Here is a 9,809-nt window from a genome sequence, read left to right on the forward strand (position 1 = left end):
AAATGCCTACGAAAGCGAAAGTGGGAATGTATGGACAGAGCGTTGATTCAACTCTCCTTCATGGAAGTGAAGTGTGGATGCTGAATGCCAGTGACAGGGATAAAGGTTGAAGCTGCTGGGATGAATTTTTGTGTTGTATGTCTAGATTATAAAAGAAGAGAAAAACTGAAAAGTTAAGAAATCGAGATCTGAGTAAGCATATAGGTCAGCGTAGGTGCAAGACTGAATTACAGTGTTCTGATATGATTTGGTGAACTGGAGAGAAAGGAGGACGGTAGGCTGGTGAAAAGCGTGTATAATTCGGAAGGGTTAAAAAGGGAAGAGGAGGAGTTAGAAAGTACTGGATAGATGGAGCTAAAGAGGGATTGGAAAGGAAGGGCCTTATATCCAGTAACCGAAAGAGGCCTTGAAAGATATGAGTTAAATGGAGTGTGAATCGGAAGATTCCACATGATGCTGATGGCCCTGCTGTGAAGGTATTGCAGAGTTGAAAATAAGAGAGTATCAGAGATTTTTTTTTTTTTTTTTTTGGGGGGGGGGGGCCACCAATCCCGTTAGGAAAACTCCTTAATTTACACAAATCAAAGTCCTTCAAAAGAAGGCATCGTGCTTACCCCATATAAAAAATAGGAAAAAGCACGTTAAACGAGGAAGAAGTAGTTTGGGTGTGTTTGTATGATGGTAAATATACTGTACATTGTGCTATATAATTATCCACGCGACTCTCAACTTCACTGGCAGTCGTTTATCCAGAAATAAGAAAAGAATCAGCATCAATTTTAGGACTATACTTGTTACAGTAAGAAACGCATTGGAAAATACTTGAGCGAATTAAAAGGGAAATTCCAAGCCAAGAAGACATGAAAGTCAAGTCTGCAAACACCACTGCTTTAAGAACTCGGGTTAATCTGAACAGCAACTGAATCTATGAAAGAAAACTAAAATAGACAAGAAGGGTTCTTGCTTAGTTCATCATATGTGCCTGTTCATTTCCTACCCCTGATCCGACTCTCTCTCTCTCTCTCTCTCTCTCTCTCTCTCTCTCTCTCTCTCTCTCTCTCATACAAGCACACAAAATGTATCGTTTCACATTGCTTTCCCTTGTTCTTCCTTCCTAACTTTTTATCCTCCTTTTCCGAACATAAACCGTGAAATTCTTCCGCAAACTTAGTTTCGTCGAGCTAGTCAAAACTTACGGTTACTTGAGTGACATTACAATTAACCCCCTAAGTTGCGAGATCTCGGCAAGACAGTCGCAACCCCTCGGCAACGTGATATCCCATGTAGTGGACGTCCAGGTCGAGCTCTCGGAGGGTGTGGCCTGGCGTGCAACAGCTCCCCATTTCCGAAAATCCTCAGCGTGGTTGACAGCAAGGAGAGTAGGATTAGTCCATTCGTACCTCAAGTCAAACGGAATTATCTGTCCTAACCATTATTATATATAAAAAGATACTGAATATCCGATTATTATATATGCACAAACTTTTGTGAGGAATAAACGCAGTTCGTTTTCTCCAGGAAATGCTGAGTCACTTTAAATTTATTCTGAGCAAGAAATTTATTGTTATTCTCAAAAGGAAAGACTGGAAATCTTTATTCTGTACAATATGAAAATACAAATTCATTTCAGAATCTTCTCACCCGCTAACAGATTTTGAATAAATTCACTCACTTTTCAGGCTCATATCCAGATTAGACAAAACTCAAATTAATATTCTTAAATTGAAACACTATTCACACACGCAATCAAAGGTAAAAATGATACTTGAAAAAGTTTAGCCATATCCAAATAACAGCTGTCACGACCAAATTGACAACAGAGAAAAAATTCTGATTTGCAATTAACACAAACTTCTTGGCTTTCTCCTAAAATGGAATAACAACTTTACGGAACAGACATCGAATACCAAAAACAGAGAGGCTGCCAAAGAATATATAACCAGATCAATGCATTCAATTCACATTAACACCTGCGCTTATATAAATATGGATCAACGTACAAAAATACAAATAAAATCAGCCCAACAGAAATATGAATATCCTAGATTAGAAAAACAGTATTAAATTATATTTTCTAGGAACAAAAGTTTCTTTTCATGACTTGAATAGGTCTAAACAATTTGCAGTTTTAAAAATATACGCCTCTGACATGCAGACAGCCATATTCTAGCCATATTTAAGAAAATCTAGTAACAGCTTATGAAACTTGTTTAAATTATAAAGTATATACATGATATATACTGTGTATATATATATATATATATATATATATATATATATATATATATATATATATATATATATATATGTATGTACATATAAATATATATATATATATATATATATATATATATATATATATATATATATATATATATATATATATATATATATATATATATATATATATATATATATATATATATATATATATATATATATATATATATAATGGACTGCATTAAATACAGTGCACTGCTACGTATGTAAAATTCAAGTAGCTATGAGAAAAGGCTCATACATAGTAGCGTGAAACAACTTGATCCATGTTGCCATTAAGGAGTGCTCGACCACAGGCATGTGGAGTTGCTTACATTGGTATTGCTTCTGGCTACTGTGTGGATCAATCAGTAGCCATGAAAATGTATCTGAACCCATTGAATGGGGATAATTAGCCTAATGTGTCAACATGTTAGTGACCAAACCAACATCTGGGATTTGGAAATTTGATGATACATCCCATGTCGTGGGTTATTTTCCGTATTTGGGATTTGAGGCATTATTTGACTCCCATTTTCATGTCCCTAATGTGGCTGCTGCCCTCCCAAAGGTGTACAGAGTCCATGGAAAGGGTTGAATGCCTTTTCCTGAAGAGTAGTTGGCAGCTGGTGTTGGCATTGCAGTAGGCTCTAGTTATGAGGTCTAGGAGTTGGGCATCATCAAGCTTGTCTTATTTTATCCCAACTGGACTCTGTTGATTTCTATTCTGGGTAGTGCATCAGCCATTGGTTGTTTCCTGCTGGGTATATGAAGTATGGAGCACCAGAATTAAATGATGTCAAAGAGTTGGCACTCTTGGTGGGAGGAGTATGATCTAGGATTTGGTAAGAGCATGAACGAGTGGTTGTGGTCTGTAAGGACGGTAAAAGGTGTACCTTCAAGTAGGTCCCTGAAGTGCCAGGTGCTAAGGTGTATGGAGAGAAGTTTCTTATCAAAGGTGCATTACTTCCTCTTGGGATTTAGTTTTCTGCAGAAGAAATTAAGGGAGTGGGTTTTCCTGTTGACTATTTGTTCTATTACATCCAAAGTCATGTTGCTGCTGTCTGTGGCTAGCTTGCATTTGGCCCATGAACTGGGGAATGCCAGAATAGTGACAGATGCCAGGGTGTCCTTGGTGGCTTTGAAGGCAACTTGTTGGGTGGGACCCCTGTTTAAGGTCTTGGTGTTTCTGCTGAGGGTGCCTTAGAAGGGCAATGATTTGTGCAATGTTTGGCTAGAACTGGTGATAGTACTTTACCTTTCTTGAGAATTCCTAGAGATCTTTAATGGTAGTTAAATAGGGGCACTTTCCAACAGCTGATACCTCGAAGGGCAGGGGGTGGATGCTATTTTTCTGAAACTTGATGACCTAACGATTCAACACTGGAGGCCCTGATGACACATCTGTCAGGACAGAAAACCAAACCATTATCCCACAGTGGGGAAAGGAAAGCTTTGATATGCTTCTGGTGATCTTTTTTATTCCTAGAGATGATATCATCAATGCAATCAATGCAAAATGGGAGCCAGTTGAATGTCCTCAATCAGCCTCTGGAACGTGGCCTCTGACTTATAAAGGCCAAAGGTAGAATTTAGGTTGCAAATGGCATGAAGATTGCAGTTTCCAGGACATCACCTTGGTGAACTGGGACTTTGAGAAGATTTTGCTCTGAGGAGGGTGCAAGTGGTGTCCACTATGTTGGGGAGTTTAGTGATTGGTCTCTGTTTGTAGATTAAGTAGCCTGTAATCTCTGCATAGTTGACAGGATCTGTCTATTTTCTTCACTGTGGAATGTAAAAAGGGCCAAGGGCTGAAGGCCTGCTGGCAAATGCCTTACATTTCCTAGAATGCTTTCTTCATGGTGATAAGCCTTTCCAGGGTAGACAATGGAATTCTGAATGTATAAAGTGGGCCTATTGTTTAAATGTGGTAGTATATGGTGTACGGTGTTGGTATCCTCAGAGTCTGCTTGAGTTCTGGCCTAAAGACATCTGGGAAATCCTGCAATAGGGTATGGAGGTCCGTGGGACCCACTCAGAAAATGAACTGCTGCTTGGAGCTGGTAGTGCGTGATGTCAACTGAAAGGAGGCTAGGTCGAAAAGGTGGCAATCAGTAACACCTATCTGCAGGTCAAAATGTCCTATGAAGTTGGCGCCAAGCAAGAGGGCATCTGGGCATCTGCAGCAGTGAACCCTCGCGTGTATTTTTTTCATTATAGGTGGAGGGTAGAGGTATGATGGTATGGGACTACTGCTGGCAGCCACTACACAAGAGGCTGCTGTCAGTGGGCTTGTATCTGTCCTCTGTTGATGCAGGAGCTGGGATGGGGTATTGATTTGAAGGTAGAAATTCCTGCTGGACACATGGCTGACAATGTAGAACCTGGTAGAGTGGGTGTCTGTTGGGGTTGTAATAGCCACCATTAGTCTTGGGTGGCTGGCCTGCTCATTTATTTCTCTAGTTACAGCCAGGGGAGCAGTTCTTGTGGCTTTCCCAAACCTGTGTTGGTACACAGTTACCACCCCACTTATGAACATTTGTGTTACAATCATTCAGAGATGTGAACAGACATAGTGGCAAATTAAAACTGTGTTCACAGCACTCCCCTTTGCCACCTGTAAGTTAAAATTTGCTCTGCATGCCTATTTTGCCTAGTAAGAATTTTTTCCACAACCCACACTGCTCAGCACCGTAGCGTGCACCAGCCGACCACCCCAGCCCTTTGTACCTGCACCAGCAGTAGGACATAATCAGTTGTGCTCCAAGCTATTCCTGTGATTTTATAGTCAAATATGGAGCTGGAAGAAACACAAAGAACAGAAGAACACAAGGAAGCAGAACCTGTTCCTTTGAAGAAGTTTGAAACAAGGCTATCACTATTTTTGAGAATCAGAACCTGAATGCTGGGACTCTCAACAGTAGCAACAACCATCAACGATGCTATTCAGTGTTATTGTCTCATGTACGAAAAAAAGAAAAGAAAATCAGCACAAACTTCCTTAGACCAATTCTTCAAACCAGTGCCTTCAACCTCAAGGGCCCTCCCCACCTCCACTGACTGCTTCCTCCTCAGATGGGGAAGAAAGTGTTCCTGAAGAAACCCTTGACAAAGCAGACATTGACGTTGATGACCTGCTGCCCCTGTAACTCCACAACTGCCTCTCATCCTCTCATCCATCACCTCAAGCCTACTGTTCCAGTTTCAAAGGTAAGTAAAACATCTGTATTATCATCACAATTTATATCATTCCTATTAATAAAGTAACCTATAAAATACAGTATGTACAGTGTATTATGTTTTAGGATGAAAAAAAGTACAGTATTTTATTGACTTTATATCATACTTAAATATGCATGAAGAGTACACTACCTTGAAAAGGATAATAAAACCAGCTTACAAACAATCTAAGACATGAACGGCTGTCCAGAATGTAATAACTGTACACAGATGCGTGGGGACATTCTTTCTATTAGTTTATTCTTTCTATTACAGTTTATAAGGGCCCTCCTGCAAGGTGCTGGTTTGACTTTTGTCTTTTTGATCTTGGTTGTCCCTGGCCTAATAAAAGTAGTGGGTGGTATATCATAAGACTTTTGAAGCCTCCAACAACTCATCCGCCTTCTTCCAGATACCTTCCATCAACATGCCTTCTGCATTGGGGAGGGGGGGCTTGGATACTGGTGGGGATGGCAATCGGGCCATATTTCTCTTACAAGGTCAACTTTATTAGGTGTCCCATCAGTATTTTTTCTGGGACTGTAACAGGAATTAAAGTTTGTCCCAGACTACCCTTACTGCCATGTCCCTCAGCAGTGTGTTTGGCAAGCAGAGGGCCCATTGGGCATGGGCAAATAAGGCTAGGGAGAATTTCATTTTGGGGAATTTGTGCATGTCCTCGTATGATATTCTCTCCCTAAGCATCAAGCCAATGTGAGATCCTGGGGAAAAGGGCATCTGGGATCAGCTAGGGTGCATAGTTTGCTTTCTTTGAGGAGCTTGTAATGTTATGGAGGTATAATTCTGTATTGAGAATGGATGCAGAAGAAGGATGATGGCATTCATGTTTGATGTATCATCCACAGACATCCTCTGTGTTCTTTCCTACATGGTTTACCCTAAAAGCTTGTCTTTGTGTCCTCAAGAGACTAAGCCAAAAATGTGGCAAAATAATTAGTCCACAAATGGATCTTTTTGAAGTCTAGGCAAGGCTGTATGAGTCCATTAAACACCAGATGTTTATGTACATACCATCCTGGGTATACTGATTTGGTGTCTGACAACCTTGAGCTCAAATAGAGTAGCAAATTTTATCTATGAGAAAACCATACTGGCAGCTCTGGAAGGTCACCAGTTTAAGGGAGAGACACACAGGAGTTTGGAATGAGACTGACATTTATTCTTAGAAATCAAACCATTTGACTGGTACACAGAGGGAAAATTATTGAAAGGTAGTTGACTAGGTATGCAGACAGAAAGCAGGTGACAGGTAACTTCAGGGTTGAATTGCCGTTGGCTTCCAAAGCTGGTAGCTAAGCCAGAATTTGGCATGGAAGTTTTTGACACTTCCCAGTGTGACTGAATTTTCACCATTTGGTCCAATGATGGGAGCACGCATTGCAAGACCAGTAAAAATCATCCGTAATTTAGCACCTTGCAAAATATAGTGGTACAACTTTGTTTACTGTTTCTAGGAAGTTGCCTGATAGTGGTATATAAACTGCAAAATATATATATATATATATATATATATATATATATATATATATATATATATATATATATATATATATATATATATATATATATATATATATATATATATAATTTATTTATGTATATATAATATAAACACACACACACACATATATATATATATATATATATATATATATATATATATATATATATATATATATATATATATATATATATATATATATATATAATCACGTATATGGTAATCCGGATATTATGCAATGGAATGTCTAAATCTCGAAAAAAGTGAACAAACCGTTTGAAAATCATTGGAATACGGGCAAATGATCCGAGTACTGGTAAACATTCAAAGTTGAGGCTGTTAAAAAAATATGGTAACCTTAATATTTTAAAGAACGTCAAATTCTCAATTTATCTCCCAATTTCATGAAAGCCTATAACGCTACAAGGGAAATGGCAAACCCGTTACTGCAGGATTTCCACTTGATGATAAGGCTATGTATTCCGAGATGACTACATAGGAGAAAGTGAAAGTGAAGAACTGTATAGCAAGAGCAGACAATAGTTTACCTGCTTGTTTCAATTCCCTTTTCGAGGCGTTTATCTCGTAAATTCTATAGAAAGGTCTTTCCTTTCCTTTATGTTCATAAATTTGAATTCAGTTCATAATATAAAAATTCAGTGCAGGCATAGCAAGGACACTCCAAGATACTCTTCATAAAACTATCAAAACTGGTATTGGTCCACAAGTTTTCATAAATAGAAAGTTTAAGTTCTTATAAACAAAGACCCCAGACAGTGGATTCAAGAACTGTTTCCTTGGTACCAGATCAAGAAAGACATCCACCAATCATGAGAGGAGCGAAACCATGCAACGGAATAATTTGGCAGTTGAGTTTAATGAGAGGCATGAAGTGAAACGAGATGCAGTTTTCACGGAATATGCGCCTGCATTTATCTTGATTTCATTTTTAATGCGACCCCCTTTTTTTTTGCCTGCATCTCATACTAGCTTTTTAAAAGGATGAAGGAAAGAGAGAGAGAGAGAGAGAGAGAGAGAGAGAGAGAGAGAGAGAGAATAGCAATGTAGCTCCGCAATATAACAGATCATTAGCTAGGAGTCACTTTGTTTTTAGACTATAACCCTGTACGAGAGAGAGAGAGAGAGAGAGAGAGAGAGAGAGAGAGAGAGAGAGAGAGAGAGAGAGAGAGAGAGGTCAGTTTTAGTAAAATAATAAAAAAAAAATGGATCCTATCACCTGATGATACCTTTCCATTCTTCCACTGAAATTTCTCTAATGATACCTTTCCATTCTTCACTTAAATTTCTCTCATTCTATCTTCAAAGGCTACATTACACTGTCTTTACCTTCACTTTTGTATACATTTTGTAATTTTTATATCTGTAAAACTTACAAGCTGAATACCATGTATGTATTAGTTATGGTTGTGCAAATGGTAAAAATTTTAAACTACTACCTGGTCCAAAGTCAAGGTCTACATGTACCGTTAATGACTTGTATAACTTTTTATTAAAATTAGGCACCTTACCTTTTGTATTTTTACTGATCTGTTCCTTTTTTATTTTATCTGTGAGTACACACACACACACACGAACACACACAAATATATATATATATATATATATATATATATATATATATATATATATATATATATATTTTGTGTGTGTTCATGTGTGTGTATATATATATATATATATATATATATATATATATATATATATATATATTTATACATATTTATGTTATGTATATATATATATATATATATATATATATATATATATATATATATATATATATATATATATATATATATACATACACACAGTTAAATAAAGAAAGAATACATCAGTAATATCCCTTCTTTATTTTATTTTGAAAAAAATATATACTGTCATATTTGGTTTTGGCTAGATTTTATGGCCGGAAGCCCTTCCTGACGCCTACCCTCCCCATTTATCCGGGCTTGGGACCGGCACTGAGTTGGACTGGCTTGTCCACCCCAGTGGCTGCAGGGAACACCGGAGAAATATGTGAGGTTGGTCCAAGATATGTATGAAGGGGTAAAAATGCAGGTCAGAAGCGGTGTTGGATTAACTGAATGGATACCAGTACGAGTTGGTTTACATCAGGGCTCTGCTCTAAGTCCATTTCTTTTTGACCTGATAATGCTTGTGCTATCTCAAGGAATAAGAGATCAATCCCTCTGGTGCATGTTGTTTGCTGATGACATCGTGTTATGCAGCACCAACAGAGGGGTAGTGGAGTCAAAACTAGAGCAATGGAGGAAGACAGAGGTTTAAAGATCAGTAGGAAGAAGACTGAATACCTAAGTTTTAATGAAGATCAAAACTCCGAGATTAGTATAGAAGGGACAATGTTGAACTGAGTAGAAAAATTTCAGTACCTTGGTTCAATAGTGGGTGGTGATGGAAATCTGGATGTAGAAATAAAACACAGAGTGCAGGCTGGATGGAGAAATTGGAGAAAGATGGAGCAGAAACATCAAAGGTGAAGAAATTGGATGCAGTAGCCAGCATGTGTGGGGTAACAAAGATGGACAGAATAAAAAATGAAAGAATAAGAGGAACTACTAATATAAACTTAAAGAACGCCCAGGAAAGTATATAAGACAATGAGAAGGGATAGTGAGACCACCTTTGGATGTATGGAGAGCAAGAAACAAAGCGAAGGCGGGTAAAGAGACCTGCAAGAGAGAGAAAGGTGGATGCAGAAACATCGAACACAGAAATGAAAATGATGCAGAGTGGATGTGTGGGGTAACAAAGATGGACAGAATAAAAA

This window comes from Macrobrachium rosenbergii, chromosome 59 (assembly GCF_040412425.1).
Source record: "Macrobrachium rosenbergii isolate ZJJX-2024 chromosome 59, ASM4041242v1, whole genome shotgun sequence".
NCBI classification, from domain to species: Eukaryota; Metazoa; Arthropoda; class Malacostraca; order Decapoda; family Palaemonidae; genus Macrobrachium; species Macrobrachium rosenbergii.